The 16171-nt window shown below is 38.0% G+C and overlaps 1 pseudogene; it reads right to left on the bottom strand.

Moving 5' to 3' along the window:
- Positions 1-3409, bottom strand: part of LOC108369113 (uncharacterized) — a 186500-nt pseudogene extending 183091 nt beyond the window's left edge.
- Positions 3410-16171: the final 12762 nt, after the last annotated feature.

Genomic DNA, 16171 nt, shown 5'->3' with positions numbered 1-16171 from the left:
CCTGTGACCAGTTTTGGCTATTTTTTGTCTATTAACTTTTTAAATTTTTTTTTTTTGTAAAAGTTTAGCACATTACATAAACCGCACCACATAAATCGACATTTCAAACTTCGTATACAATTTATTAAAATTAAACTAACTTTAATAATTACATCCAAAAAATTTTCACTTTTTATGCACATTTACAGCCCATTAAATTTTAGTAGGTTAAAGTGCAAATTTCAACAAACTAGAGAATCGCGTTGATTTTAAATAATTATTTTTGGCTGATCATACTTTATATGGAGGAATAAACCGCGCACCGTCAGCAAAAAAAAATATTAAATATTAATATTAATTTCTAGCAATTTAAAATTTGTAGTTTAGCCTACTAAAATTACCTAAAATTTTTCTAAAAATTTTTAATAAAAATATAAAATCTTTAGGTGGAATTGGTCAAGTTTGTTGAATTTTTATAATTTTTGTAAGAAGTTTGAAATGTAGATTAATGTGGTGCTGGCTATATAATGTGATAGACTTTTATAAAAAAAAATTATAAACATTAAATAATCAAAATATAAAAAACCAAAACTGGTCAAAATGTCACTAAACTTAATCAGCTGACTACAAGTGTATATGTTATGACGAAGATTTAATGTATCGCGTACCGAAAAGAAGGTATTGGGTACCCAAATTTTTTTCAAGTATTGGGTACCGACAATTCAGCACATCACTACTGATTGTTTTGTTGTTCCTTGTCTCAAAATCAAACGCTGTTAATTCTTATTTTTTCACCTACTACCATTTGCTATCGCCCTTTTTTATTGCTTGCAGGTACTTTGATTGTATCGTTCGTACCACGGTTTTCTTGTCTGCTTAGAGTAGTGGCCACACAATTGCCATATTTGTTACTACTGTTACAATTTAAAGCATTTCATTTTCCACTTACACTTTACTACTAACCGAAACTACATTCAATCTACCAACAATTCAGTTTATGTGCTACGGATGTCTTTGCTCCTAGCCAACTTTTCAGACGCTTACCACCTCATATGTAGTGCACTCTAATCCATGTGGGATTCCCGGTCACTTACATGTTTGCTCAAGGGTGCCATTCTTTGTGCGCACACATGTCCAGGCACACATGCTTCGATGCTACGCTTAACTTTCTTTCATCCTTTTCACTATGCATGTACATATGTACACCTACACGTATGTATGTCTTCTGACTTCTCCTTCCTTTTCAGCATTTTCGTCTTACAAGTTTCTTTTCAAGTTTTACCTCGCATGGCTCGCATACACAACACATTCCCTGTAATTATCCAATTACAATGGCTGTGCAAATACTCAATTTTCTGCTACTTAGTATTTCTAGAAAGAAAAGTAACTTCAAAAGAAAAACTAATTTGTGCTTATTCTTAACTGACCAAGCGAAGTGACCACACACATTCCTAGGTATACAACCACTTTGGGAATTTAAGTGCTCTTTACAAATGGTAAGTTAGTAAACACATTTTTTGTGCTTAAAACAAAAGACTTTGAAGTGCGCCGAGTTAGTGAGTTGGTGTTGGAAGACAGCTGAATTGTCTCCTATGACATGTACCACATTTGTGTACTTTCCTTTAATGTTTTCGGTTTCTTTTAATTTTTAACCACAATTTTTATTTAATTCTTGAACTTAAGCACATGCTTGTTAAGTACTTAAGTAGCTACTTAGAGTGAATTTCTTAAGTAGGCGGCTGCTGCAGTGTGGAATTATTTAGACTTTAGTTAAAAAGCTAATAACAAAGGCGTGAGTACCAGGTGCTCATGCAATTTTATGTGTAAACATCTGTGTGCGGCTTGGCAAAGCATTCGGCGATTCAGCTACATTCGTAAATTCTTAGCAGGTTGGGTTAGAAATGTCACTGTTGGCAGATATAACTTTGAAGTAGTGAAGGACTTTGTCTACCTAGGATCCAGCATAAACACCACCAACAACGTCAGCCTGGCGATCAAGCGAAGAATAACTCTTGCCAACAGGTGCTACTTTGGGCTCGGTAGGCAATTGAAAAGCAGAGCCCTCTCTCGACGAACGAAACTCACGCTCTACAAATCTCTCATCATGCCCGTCATTTTATATGGCGCAGAATCTTGGACGATGTCGAACAAAGATGAGAAGGCTTTGGGGGCTTTCGAGAGAACTATTCTACGCAAAATCCACGGCCCTGTTTTCGTGGATAGCGGATATCGGAGAAGATGGAATGAGGAAGTGTATGAGCTTTTTAACGACATGGACATAGTTAAGCGCATAAAAATACAGCGATTGCGTTGGCTTGGACATGTTGTACGCATGGATGACGACTCTCCGGTGAAAAGATCCTTCGACTCCACACCCATGGGTGGACAACGAAAGCAAGGGAGCCCACGAACGCATTGGAAGGACCAAGTGCAGAAGGACCTGTCTGCACTCGGGATAACCAACTGGCGCAAATTCGCGCAGGAGAGAAGCAATTGGAAAAGCTTTTTGGTCTCGGCCCAAACCGACAAACGGTTGTAGTGCCAAATAAGAAGAAGAAGAAGAGACTAGGAAATCAGAGTGAAACCTTGAGGACTTCTGAGTTTCATACATGATAATACCTCTTACTAATCAACGGGCGACGACGATTAAGTTTTTCAGCAAGGTGGCAGCAGTATACCATATGCTAGGTGTTATGAATAGGGGCTAATGGAGCCTGGCCAGGCGGTACAGTAATATAATATCTACTCAGTGAAACAACAGTGCCGAATTATTGGTTATTCAGTCCGATTGAGTCCGATTTACTAGTTATTCGCTCTGAAAATTCACAACAAGATACGAGCTTATTAAACTAGGTAATCAAAGGCTACTATCGATAAGAGAAAAAACTAAATTGGTAAAGTCAATTTTATATTAGGCTAGGCCGTCGAAGGTGGTGGGTTCGCAAAGACCGTTAAAGTTCATAGCGTCATCGAAAGTCCTGCGCTCAGTTGACTTAGCTAATCTCTGGGAAGACATAGCCCTCTATTAGCGGCTGTTTGCAGATTCGGTAGAGGATATATTCCGAAGCCTCCCCATAAGTTCTGCATCACCTGCGCGTCTTAACATAAGTTAGTACACAAACTAGAAGCCTAGGTTTTACTCCAAAACTCGTGGATGCTATCGTTTATTCTACCAAAACTTAAGTCAGCAAGAAACCATGCCAACAAGGGACGCCTCAATCGATAAAGATAAATTAAGTCAATCAGCAAACGTAATCACAAAATCACAATCAATCACAAAAAATTACAAAAAAGCATATCTCCAAGGTAACAACTCCAGTCCTGAACTTTGCATCTCCCAACTAATTTGGCCATCACTTCGGTAAGCTCTCGGGTTTTTAATTGTACGGGATCGGTCTACAGTCGGTGGGCTACTGTACCTGATGGACATCTTTTGTCTTTGGAATTTGTCACTGAAGACCACACCAACATGACTGGTTTCAGAGTTGATTGAAAATTATGGTTGTGTATAATTTTTGCTGCAAGCTCTTTAATTTGAATTTTATTTTTCGTGTGCTAACGGTGTATTATTTTCGAATTTTCTTTTGCTTCGTATTTTTTCTTTTTGAATACGAATATAAATACCAAAGCGAAGACGAAAATTAATACAAATACGAACATGAAAACAAATGCGAAGAGCAACCACACGCGATTTCAACCACAGACCAATTCGGCGGCTAAAACCATTAAGAGAACGGATATGAGCACGACTAAAAATACGAATATGAAGACGAATAAGGAAATGACAACAAAGACAAATACGAAGGCGTATATGAACACTAATACGAATACGAACATGAATATGAAGACGAAGACGAAGACGAATACGAATAAACCGAAGAAGAATTCGAATACGACTACGAATACGAAGAAAAGTACGAAGAAGAGGATGCAGACGAAAACGATTGCGAAGACGAACACAAAACGGGACTGAAACGAATACGAAGACGGATGTGAAGACGAATACGGAGATAAATACGAGAACAGCGACAAAGATAAATACGAAGAAGAACACAGCTACGAATACGAAGACTAATTAGAAGGCAAATACGTGAATGAACTGAAGACAAATACGAAGACGAATACGACTTAAAAAATACGAAGGTGAATGCGAAGACGAATGTGAGTATGAAGAGAATTCGAATATGACAATGAATAGGAATAGCAATACTTATACGAAGACTAATGCGGACGCATTCTGGAAACGAATACGAAGATAGCAACTAAAGTGAACTCGAAGGTGAACAAAAAGACTATAACGAAGACGAATACGTATACTAAAACGAAGGGGCAGATGTATAGGTATACATATGAAGACAGTGACTAAAACAAAGACGAAAAAATCTTCGGGACCCTCAAAAAAAACTATAAAGCGGCCAAATTTCGGCAGTAACTGGCATACTTTGCTGAAAATTAATTTTCTGAACCAACTTAAAACCTTTTTGCTACGAAATTAAACTACTCCTATCCAATCAATCCCCCGCTTTTTAATTTATAATTTCGCTGCAAGTGAATGCGCTGGACAAGCGGCAGTTTTAGTTGCAAAAACACTCCTGCAACTACTAAACCGCAAACCAATCCTCAGCCTCTAATGGCAAATAGGAGTGGTAAGATGCAATAGCCATTGAAAGCAGAAGCCACAAACTCATTGACAACAACAACAGTACAAAAATAAACAAACTAAGGTACTTGTTGCAACTTGTATGTATGTATGTATCGTACTGTTGTTCGTTGTTGTTGCCATTGGTGTATTACAGTGCTGCCAAATCGGTATTTGCACGCGATTTGACAGAAAATTGTTAATTACAATGCGAGTTTAATTAATGGCAGATACGTGCGACCAAAGTGGAAATGCGTGCTATAGTAACATAATACGTTGCAACGCTGCGCAGCGAAACGCAACTAAACTTCAACTAAAGCAAACCGCAAATTGCTACGTACTTGTAAGTACACTCGTGCATATGGACATAAATACATACATACATATGTAAGTAGATGAGTAACCATGGGAATACAAGCCACATGCGGGACGCATGGATACCCATACAGGGAAGTAGCCACATTGAAGGGTTTGGAACCTAAATAACATGCGGCCGGCTGACCGACCAACTACGACCACTACTGCTGTTCAACATTGTTGTCTGATGGTTGGTATTTGTAGTAGGTACATATGTATGTATATACTACTAGTTGTTGTTGTTGGTTACATTTGTTGCTTTCACTCGTGTAGCCTACATATTGCATTTTGCGGTCGCATATACGCCATGTAGTACTACAAATGGGCCAACTAATGTCCAAAGAATATTTACGTTGCAGCGTGACTGCAAGAAGCGGGAGAGACGGGGTGAGGTGAGTTAATAGATGGATTCCTGGCAGTTGTCGCTTGACAATTAACTTACTCATTTAGCAGTTTAGTTCAAGCACTTATGCGCACACGCTCACGAACTAATTTATTGTACTAACTAATTTAAAAAGAGAAATCTGTGGGCTGCAACTCATTATTTTCAGCTCAGTGCTGTGATGTCATGTGATCTGATATACCGTCCGTACTATTTCAGGAGGTTTTGGCAACGAAAATTTCTTTCAAATTTTAAGTTTTCCTGCCTGGGGACTGCCTGACTTCATTAGGACCTCAAACTATAAAGATCCTCATAAAACTCATGGCTTCCGACTTTGATTGCAAGGTTGGCAAAAAAAATAAATATTTGGCTCCATAGTTGTAAAACAGCCTGCAGCGCGAAACCCTCATAAATGTGCTGATACAGATCGTTTTCGCCAGAGCCGGAATATGTTAACTTGCAGTACCATATTCCAGCACAAAGCTGTATGACTATGGATAGTAAAGCAAGAAACTTCCAGCGCTGAAAACATTGATTTGCAAAGAAGCCCGAAAAAAAATAAACTGGTACGATGAGACGTCTGTGAAGTTGACGCAAAAAGACAAAAAAACTGTTCTGAGTAGCTTTTCAATAGTTCTAGGGTTCTTGAAAGGAGATAAAAAGTTCTGGATATTTTGCCAAAAAAAAAAAAATTGCTTTAAAAATTGTGTATGCCAAATACGACATGTGGCGAAAAAGCAAATAAAAAATTGTTCTGAGGAGCTTTTCAGTAGTTCTAGATTTCCTGAAAAGGAGGAAAATGAAAGTTCTTCAAAATTACGCTTACCATGGCAACCGTTTAAATTTTATTGTTGTGTATTTATAAAATTTTTTTCGGCGTAATTTTGCAGAACATTCTTTTTCCTTCTTATGAACTCTAGAGCTATTGAAGAGCTGCTCAGAACATATTTTCTTTTATTTTTCTTCATAAATTTCACTTTTTCCACCTTTTGGAAAAAAGTGTTTTTTCGGCGTAATTTTGCAGAACTTTTTTGTCCTTTTACCGTTTAAATATTATTGTTGTGTATTTATAAAATTTTTTTCGGCGTAATTTTGCAGAAAATTCTTTTTCCTTCTTAGTAACTATAGAACTATTGAAGAGCTACTCAGAACAGATTTAATTTTTATTTTTATCAAAAATTTAATTTTTCCACTTTTTCGAAAAAAAATGTTTTTTCGGCCTAATTTTTCAGAACTTTTTTTTCCTTTCCATAACTATTGGAGGGCTACTTCAGAACAATTTTTCCTTTTTGGTTGTTGTTGTTTCCGACAGGGTGGGTGTATGATGTATTTTGGAACGAATTTCCGTCATCTCTTGTCAAATTTGGTTTGGAGACAAACCGGTTTCGGCGTTGTGCCATCTTCAGTGTAATTTTTCGTTCTCCAACCAAATTTGACAAGGGATGACGGAAATTCGTTCCAAAATACATAACACTTCAGAACAACTTTTTTTCCGTCGTTTTTGGCGATATTTCATAAGAATTTAGCTTCACTTGCTCTTGAAAGAAATAAGAAAAGTTTTACGGCTATTTTACGCTATACAAAGTACATTTAATAATAATAATAATATAATAGATTGGCGCTTACACATATGTTAGTGTTTGGCCGAGCTTCTCCTCCGACTTGTGGCGTGCGCCTTGATGTTGTCACACAAAGCGGAGGGACCTACAGTTTTACGCCGACTCCGAACGGCGATTGTATTTTTATGAGAAGTTTTTTTTTTTTTGGTACATTTGGTGACAGCTTTAAATACCTCAGGTCGCTGTGCTCCGGATAAGTCACGCAAAAATACTCGCATGTCAAATGAAATTGTAACAAAAATATTTAATTTCTCGTTGAAAGCTGCAGTACTGTACTGCAGTAGCCACTTAACGCACGCGCATGCACATACATACACATACCTACAATTTGCACACACCGACATATGTGTAAATATATGTATGTTTGTATGTAGTTACAAAATGCGAGCTTGCAGGCTGTGCTCGTGTTGCTACTCAACAAATGGGCGTTTGAATGCATGGTTGGTTGGCTGCTGCTTTTCCTGCCATTGGTACATATTTATCATTAAAATGTTTTGCTTTTAAATTATCGAACAAGCTTAAAATTTTCGCGTTCAATAACAACCGCAATAGCATTGACAACAATAACAGCAAAAATGAGCATAGGCACAACAATGCACACAAAGTAGTAGCCACACAGCAAATGGCTCGTTGGCTCACTGGCCCTTTGGTTGGTGCGTTGGCTCGCGAAAATTCCACTGCCAGCCAATATTTTTTTTACTACCGCAGCTGAGCCGCGGATGTGGCATGTTGCAATTTGTGTCGGAAAAAATTATTGTAAGTATGCAGCGTCCATATCCAATCCATACCTTTACATGGAGTCACATGTACTCAGCAGCGGTTGAAAATCACTTCATATGTACTTACTCGCGCTTAAACGCGTGAATGCCTTTGTAGTGCCTGACTTTTACGTAGTTGCTGTTTTTGACGCTCTACATCGTCACACGAAGAAGAAAAAAAATTACTGAAAAACTGCGAATTTCTGTGGCCTTCGATTCGCACGCAAAATGAATTTGTATGGAATTTTATTGGTTGCATTGAACCAAAAGCATTTTTGCATACTTATGCATGCATATGTATTTAGTATGTACATATGTGCCAATATCTGCAAAATGATCATCGAAAACATTTAGTCGGCTATTTATTTTATTACATTTTCTAAAGAACATTCAACGAGCGCATCGACTGAACGCCTTAACAAGAAATTTAACATTTGTGGGTTTAATTCTTAAAGTTTGTTGAATTTAGATTTATATGGTGCCAGTTATGTAATGTGCTAGATTTTTATGACAAAAATATAAACATTAAATAAAGAAAAATAGCCAAAAGTCATCAAAATGTCACTTAACTTAATCAGCTGACCACAAGGGTATACCATTTTAAGCGCAATAGCCGAGTGAGCAAAGCATTGGTATTCCATTCGAGAGATACGAGGTTCTAGTGATATTTTTTCTTATTTTTATTTAATTTTCTTTTATGTACATATATCTTATATATTTTTTAAATTCATTTAATTTTTATAAACATGTTTTATTTTCTTATTTTTATTTTATTTTTTCTTTTTTAAATTAAATATTTAGGTTTTGTTGTTTTAAAAATAATTTCTTTTCTTAATTTCATTTAATTTATCGAAATGTATATATTTTTCTTATTTTAATTTTATTCTTTCTTTTTTTACTTTAGGTTTTAGATTAGTTTTACGAAACTTATATTTTTTTTTAATTCAATTTTCTTTTAATTTTTAGATCTATTTAAAAAGAAAGATTTTTCATTTTATTTTATTTCTAAACTTATTTCATTTTATACTTTGTAACCGATTTTTTTTTTATTTAACTGTAGTTTTATTTTTATTGAATAATAATAGATTGGCGCTTACACATATGTTATTGTTAGTTTTAATTTTAGATTATATATTTTTAAAAAGAAAGATATTCTTTTAATTTTGATAGTTTTTTAGAACTCATTGTCATTTTTCAATTATTTGTTCTGCCTTTTAAAGGCATCCACACACCTATGCGATTCTGTCGCAACGAATCCGCACCGTTTTTGATGCTACAAACGTTACTGCTTCGAAAACGGAAGTACTCACACATCTGTGCGATTTTATCGCAGTAAAATCTGTCAATTTATAGACAAACCAAAAATATTAAAAAAAAAATAAAATTCTTAACTTTTCTACATCAAATATGTTTTGTTTTATTACGTTCAATTTTGTTTTAATATTGTAAAATCCTTCTATTGACCTTATTCGTTCTCAAAACGCGGAGTCTGCGATTTCGGCACGACCAAAAAAAGAACTGTGAATGTTTGAATAAATCGCTGTAGCAAAATCGCATAAGTGTGTGGTTCCTCATTTAAAACAATGGTCGACATTGTTGTAAATTTTGTCGGACCAGATTCGCACCGACAAAATCGTATAGATACCTTAAATGATTTGTGTTTGTCATACATACCTTTTTAATTTCATTTCATTTTTAGAAACTTTTTTCATGTATTTTTTTCTTGATTAGAAACTTTTTTTAATATAATTATACATTTTTTTATTAATTTTTCTTTTATTTTTATAACATGTTTATTATTGTTTTAAAAAGAAAAAGTTGTTGTTTTTTAATTTCACTTTGTTTTATTTGATTTAATTTAAGTTTCATTTTATTTTAAGATTTTGTTGTGAAAAAATATATATTTTTTTTAATTTATCGTAATTTTTATAAACTTTTTTTTACTTAATTTTCTTTTAATTTGTAATTTTTATTGTTTAAAAAAGAAAAATATTTTTAATTTTTCTTTTTATAATTCTAGAAACTTGTTTTATTTATTTTTTTATTTTTTTTTTTATTTAACTTACAGCACACAGAATATCGCTAAGGCTCTCTCGTTAGGAGATCTTTCTATTAGGCTTTCCAAATACAGAAAAAAGCTCTCAAAGATAGTTGCCAGAATTGACAATGGTCTTGTGAACACACACACACATCTTATTTTTCTTTAGCTGACTTCGTTTACCTTCTCGTCTCTTGTCGAATGGTAGTGTTATTGGATGGAGGATCTTCCAATACAGCCAGATCTCGAAGACAAGCGTTTGTTTGGAAGCGTTCCGCATTTTTCCGAACGGGTAAGTGCGTGCAATACATGTATGTACATTTGTATATAGTAGGTATGCAGACAACTACGATCCTTGTCTGCTGCGAATTGCCACATTAGGATTAGTGGTCAAAGTACTTCGACAAGTGACAAGTAATTATAAAACAATGTGCGAAGTGTGTGTTCAAACAAGTGTAATAAGCGACAATGGGCAGACCGATGCAAATATGTATGTACACACAAACCTAAATACATCTGTACGTAAGTATTTACTTCAATTGATTCATGTACATGTGCACAGATATATACTTGTACATACACACATACTACATATACTTAGTATGCACATTATATTAAATTTTGTGCTTATCCAGCGTTGTTCTGTGGCACATTCTTTGCATAATTGCACAACGCATGCGCTTGATTTAATGAAATTCCAGGCGAAAATAATTTGGCTAATATGTTGCTATGTTAGGTGCCTGTAGGGTGATGTGATGGAGTGTACCGACTGGACAAATGCCATGCAATAAAACAGTGTTTTCAAAGTCTAAAAATTTGGTGAAAAATATCACACTTAGAATTTGGAGAAAAAATATTGAATTTCGTATCAAACTTTAGGGAGATTTTGGAGATTAAGTTTCAGAAAACTGATGAGAAGTGTAGTGAGGGGATTTGCTTTTCGAAGATTCGAGATCTGAAAACATTACAGTTAAGTTCGAATGCAGCTTTGTTTTTTTTTTTATTAAAAGACTCAATCATGAAAGCAGGCATTGCGAAGTATTTTCAGAAATGTAAAGTTTGTCAGCAAGTTAGCCCTTAAAATGCACACCCATCTGCCATTTTTGAGTCTTAGGAAAAGGTATGTGTTGACTTATTAGCGCCTCTGTTAAAGTCGCCCTAGGGCTATCAGGATATTTTGACGCTCGTGGATTACTTCACTAAATTTCCGCTTTTGTTCCCATTAAGGAAATCGTCTTAAAGTTCTTGGATTGCTCAGGATTGCGGTTGTTAACGACAGCACTTTTGGTTAAGATGCGGTTTCTAGATCGCCTTTTTGGTCTGACTCTAGGTTACCTGAATCACGTAACTAGGTGGAGAGCCAACTGCGGCCTCGCAGTGAATTCTAGCAAGGTGGAACTGGTCTTATTTAGCAAGAAGTACAAGATACCGTAATGTGACCCTTCCCTGGGTTGGGGGTGTCCGTCTGCGGATTTCAGACAGGGTGAAGTACTTGGACCTTATCCTAGATAGGGAGCTATCGAGCAAGCCTAACATTAAGGATAGGGCAAGAAAGACGTCGGTTGCGGTAATAGGTGGGCCCTCTCACGCAAATTAATTCATTGGTTCTATGAAACCTTAGTTTAGCCTATCGTGTTTTAGGGAGCCCTTAGTTGATATAACTCATTACTAGCGGCCTTAGTGGAGCATTAAGAACCACAGGTTCGCTTAACGTTATGTTGAACATTGGGCCTGTGGCAGAATTTTCACCGCACGCACTACTAATGGGCTCGTCGCCCAACAAACAGATTACTGCGCCTCCAAAATGGCTCCCAGTGGCTCCTGCTTCACCTACATTCCTAAGCATTAAACTTCTTTTTCGCGGACTTGGACGCAGGGTTTGTCGAAAAGTTTTTTCCGAAGTTCTGCACTGTATTTCAGCTGCCATCAAGGAAGCGGTAGACTCACTGCTAAAGAGCGTTACGTCAGTTAGGGAGGTTAGCATATGCTCTGATAGTAATGCGGCCATCAGGGCCCTTAACGCCGTGATCATCCGTTCGAAATCGGTAAGTGAAGGTCTGACCTATCTATCAATCGCGTCTTAAAACTTCTTAATAAGGCTAATTTGGGTGGTGGGCCAAAGTGAAATCTAGATTGGGGTAGCTCCTTATACTTGCATAGCCTCAGCTCTCGCTAATGGTGGGGGATCTGAGGGGTCATTGTATGATTGTTATTCACGCGGGAAGACTAGGAATGTCAACTGATTCCTTTTATATCAGCTGTCAACTAGATGATAAGGTAGAATCATCTCAATACTTTCTATTGGACTGTCTAGCCTTCTCGAGGCTAAGATGGAAACAATTTGGCTCGCACTTCCTAACTAACCCTAAGCAGCTCTCAGCCATCGAAATCAGCCGCATTCGTAGTACAGGTCTCTTAATTGTCCAAGTGTCTGTGGCAACTACTTTAACTTAGCCTTACCGAAAAGACCTAACCCTTGGAATGAATTTAAAGACTAGCAACGCCCATTTCAGCACGCAGTCAGAGACGTTAAGCGCGGCTTATGGAGAAACTTCTGCCAGAAGATAGAATAAAATTTAGAGTTCAGTAGACTACGAAAAATACTATCAATGAGTCCTTGCAATATTAGTTATCTCGCCAAGGAAGGTGGTGACAACTAAAAACGAAGAAACATTAGCCCTAGCACAAACTCACTTTCTGGAGTAAAGTTAACAGCACTCGACTCGTTGGCAACAATGGAGACCTCACAGCGAATATTATGGCCGAGGAGAACATAAAACGTGCTATAAACAGCTACCGACCATATAATTCTCCGCGACCAGATGGAATTATTCAGCATATTGCGGTAATGATCGCACTCATACTCCTGCCTGCCTTTGATACCGTGTTTCGACTTAATCATATACGTCACAATTGGGAGGAGGTAAGAGTAGTTTTGATTTCAGATAAAGAAAACTACACACGAGACCAAAAGACTTAAGACCGATCTATCTCCTAATTGTCCAAGTACCCTACCCACTTTTAAAATGAATTAAAATACCGCCTATTTGCTGCAGGATATTGTAAAAGCTATGTCGGGTTAACACCTTTCAACATTGATCGATGTAATTTAAAGATCTCCCAATAAACTATCCTTATGTTGTAACCCTCCTATCCTTATGGGGAAGACCCTTGGAGTAAAGGAACTGACCAAATATCTAGGTCCCATACTGGATAGAAAACTAAACTGGGGGCGCAACATTGCAGATAGAATGCGCAAAATAAGGGTAGCACTATATTTCTGCAGCCGGTAAATAGGAAAAAGATGGGGAATTGTACCCAAAATTATACACTGGCTATACAGAGCGGTATTTATGCCAATTCTCTATCACGGTACAGTGGTATTGTGGAAAACTCTTGGGATGGGGTTCACTGTAATGACTTGAATAACGTCCAAAGGCTTAAATCGCAATTATAGCAGGTGAGATGAGAACAACGCATTCCCACGACAGCCGGTTCTACGTACCAGAATGACTCGGGTTTTACCCGACCAAGGGCTGTTGTTTCGGCGATCTAACCCCGTTCAGGTCGGCAAAATCCATCAAACGTTGCTCGATCCTAGGGCTACACCTTCTCCGCACCCTTATGCTCACCTGCTGCGTATGCCAGAGATGACTGCATACACCACCAAGGTACAATGCCTGTGCCGGGTGGAGTCACCTCCGTAACTGCTCGGGCTTGCGTACGCACCGGCAATGGACCACGTCGTTCGTGGCCCCATGCTGTGCGAACCGGACCGCCTCCACGGCAAACCACCACCAGCCTGGGCAGCACACAATCAACACACCCACACCCCAACACAACACAACAATAGACACACAAATAAACACAATAGCACCCACACACCGCCGCCGGCAACTCCTAGTCCCTCCGACAATCTGCTCTGTTTGTCAGTCCAGAATATACCGTAACGTGACATCGGTCAAGTGCAACTCTTTCCGAACTCATGGCAATTGACAGGGCAACAAAACCGGTAAAGTGTGATATGATACCCCAAGTTCATATCAACATCTTCACTGGCAACTAGGCGGCAATCAAATCACGCGCGAAGCAGTCGACAACCTACATAGAGGGTCATTGTAAGTCCGGTGAACTGGCGCGACTTGCCCTCGAACTTCCTATTGAGGATGTAAATGATGAAATCGGAATACCGTTATAAACTTGCAAGCTACTGAACTATTTCTAAGAGACTTACTAAAGCATCGAACCACAGATGGAATGATGAGATCACCTGAGCAACTTTCAGTCAATTGTGGATGGCGCTCAGCGCTTAACGCACTTCCTTACTACTGAGACTAATTAAGCACAATGCCAGTCTTTTGGTATCTGTTATAACAGGACACAGCCTAATAGGCAAGCATGCCTATCGACTAGGCGTACGATTAGATAAAAAGATTATGCACCTGTTGTGCTAGTGCCCTTCTATATCCATTCGAAAACTCTCCACTCTACGAAAACCGTTTTTCAACATCTTGGAGGACCTTAGATTCGTTGAATTTAGTGATCTTCTACAATACCTGAGAAACTCAAAATGGCTTTAGGGGAAACTGCGGGCTGCTAACCCCACATGCGGCATCACAGTCGGTCTCATAGATGACAGCGACAAATAACATTGATAACGTTCGTTGACATGGGGTTTTCGTGTTGCGCACAAAATGCAAGAATGATCCAAAGATCGCATCCTTTCCCACCTTGGCATTGAAATCGCCAGGAATAACTTCAATATCGAGTTGGGATCATGGCTCATAATTGCGCACTTTTTAAGCGCTCATACCCCTGAGCAGGCGCTCTTCGCAAATTTCTCTGGTCATCTCAATGCAAAGTATTTAGAGCTGTCTGATAACATTTCCTAAATATTTAGTCCTCCTACTTTTATGTGGAGAATTTCCACAGCACCTACACACTGCAAGTAAGTCATTTGCCACACACTCAGTCACACTAAACCCCCAAATTTGCAAAATTGAAGCTTGTTAGTGGCACACCAAATGGTTTTAGATGCGTAGCAACGATGACCAAATGTGAGTAACTGTTTATCTATGCAAGCAATGCACATTTATTGCAACAACAATGCAACAGCCATCTCCCAAAAACAGTTTCACTAGTATAGAGTGAGGTAGAAGTGTACAGTATGGGGCCAAAAAAAGCATAGTAAGTGGGCGATTGAGGAGTCACAAAGTCGCTCACAGCGCTGCGTTATTCAACATCGGCAATAGTTTCGACCTGAAAATGTGCGTTTTTATTGCAACAATTATATTGTATGCAGTCGTTGTTGCTGCTCTTGTTGTTCCATTTAACGTTGTCACTGCGTGTGGTCGCATTTTTTCCTGCTCATTAACAATTTTGTGGCCACACATGCGCGACAATAACTTTATGCGGGTAAATGAGGCATAAACTGTGCAACGGCGAGCGAGAGGGGCAGAGGGAGGGACAGAGGGTGCACGCTTCGCACAGAGGCAAGCGTTCAATGCTCCGCGCGCCTAAAAGAGACCGCAGTGCCGCGCTTAAGCGACAACGGCAATTTATTATGCAAATTACCCATTAACATTATGACTTTTGCGTGTCGTCGTCGCTGTTTCAACGCAAAATTTATTTGCTTGAATATTTTTGCACGCACGCACACATACAAATGCAGCTTCACTAACGCATGCTTAAGTATATTGCACGCCCAAATGCAGCTTATCAGATACATATTTTCCAGGCTCCCCATATTGACTACATACCTGTCAGAGTTCGTTTAAAATGAAAACGCCACAAGCTCATTCCTTGCAGCCAATTAATTAAACGGATACAATATTAATTCCACAATAAATTGGTCGCTGCCAATAAATTCAATTAGCTAAATCGCTACTGATATTTATGTATGCGGTTTTGTTCATTAGGCTCCATTTAATTGTTGGTTTGTTTATTTTCATTGCACAGCTTAACGGTATTACGGCAAAGTCTTACCGTTGGCGCTTAATTTGCTCAGTGAACTGTGGCATGCCGTTGCCGATACGAAATCGCATTTGTGCTGAATGCAACACCTTCAGGCGCTTGGTAAGTGGATTGCAAAATACATACACTGTGCATCAGAAAAAAAGGGAGAATTTATTTACAGGTAACAATTTTCCTGTAAAATATGTACGTATGTAAAAAAGATAATTTTCAAGCAGTGTGGGAGAGCTTTTACAAGCTATAATTTCTGAAGCCAACTATATATATATATGAACAGACTTAACCAAAGCCATCATCACTGAGTGAGTACTGGTTGACTAATTGGGGACCAGTATTGTAGAAGAGCGTGAAAATAGTATATATATATACATAATTATCAGATCAGTTACATAGATAATTTTGAGTGGACGCCTTCATCTGGAGTGA

Source organism: Rhagoletis zephyria, unplaced genomic scaffold (genome assembly GCF_001687245.7).
Source record: "Rhagoletis zephyria isolate East Lansing unplaced genomic scaffold, Rhagoletis_zephyria_1.1 Rzeph_scaffold_00057, whole genome shotgun sequence".
Classification (NCBI taxonomy): domain Eukaryota; kingdom Metazoa; phylum Arthropoda; class Insecta; order Diptera; family Tephritidae; genus Rhagoletis; species Rhagoletis zephyria.
Note: the sequence above shows the minus strand (reverse complement) of the source record. Positions and strands in the feature narration are given on the sequence as shown.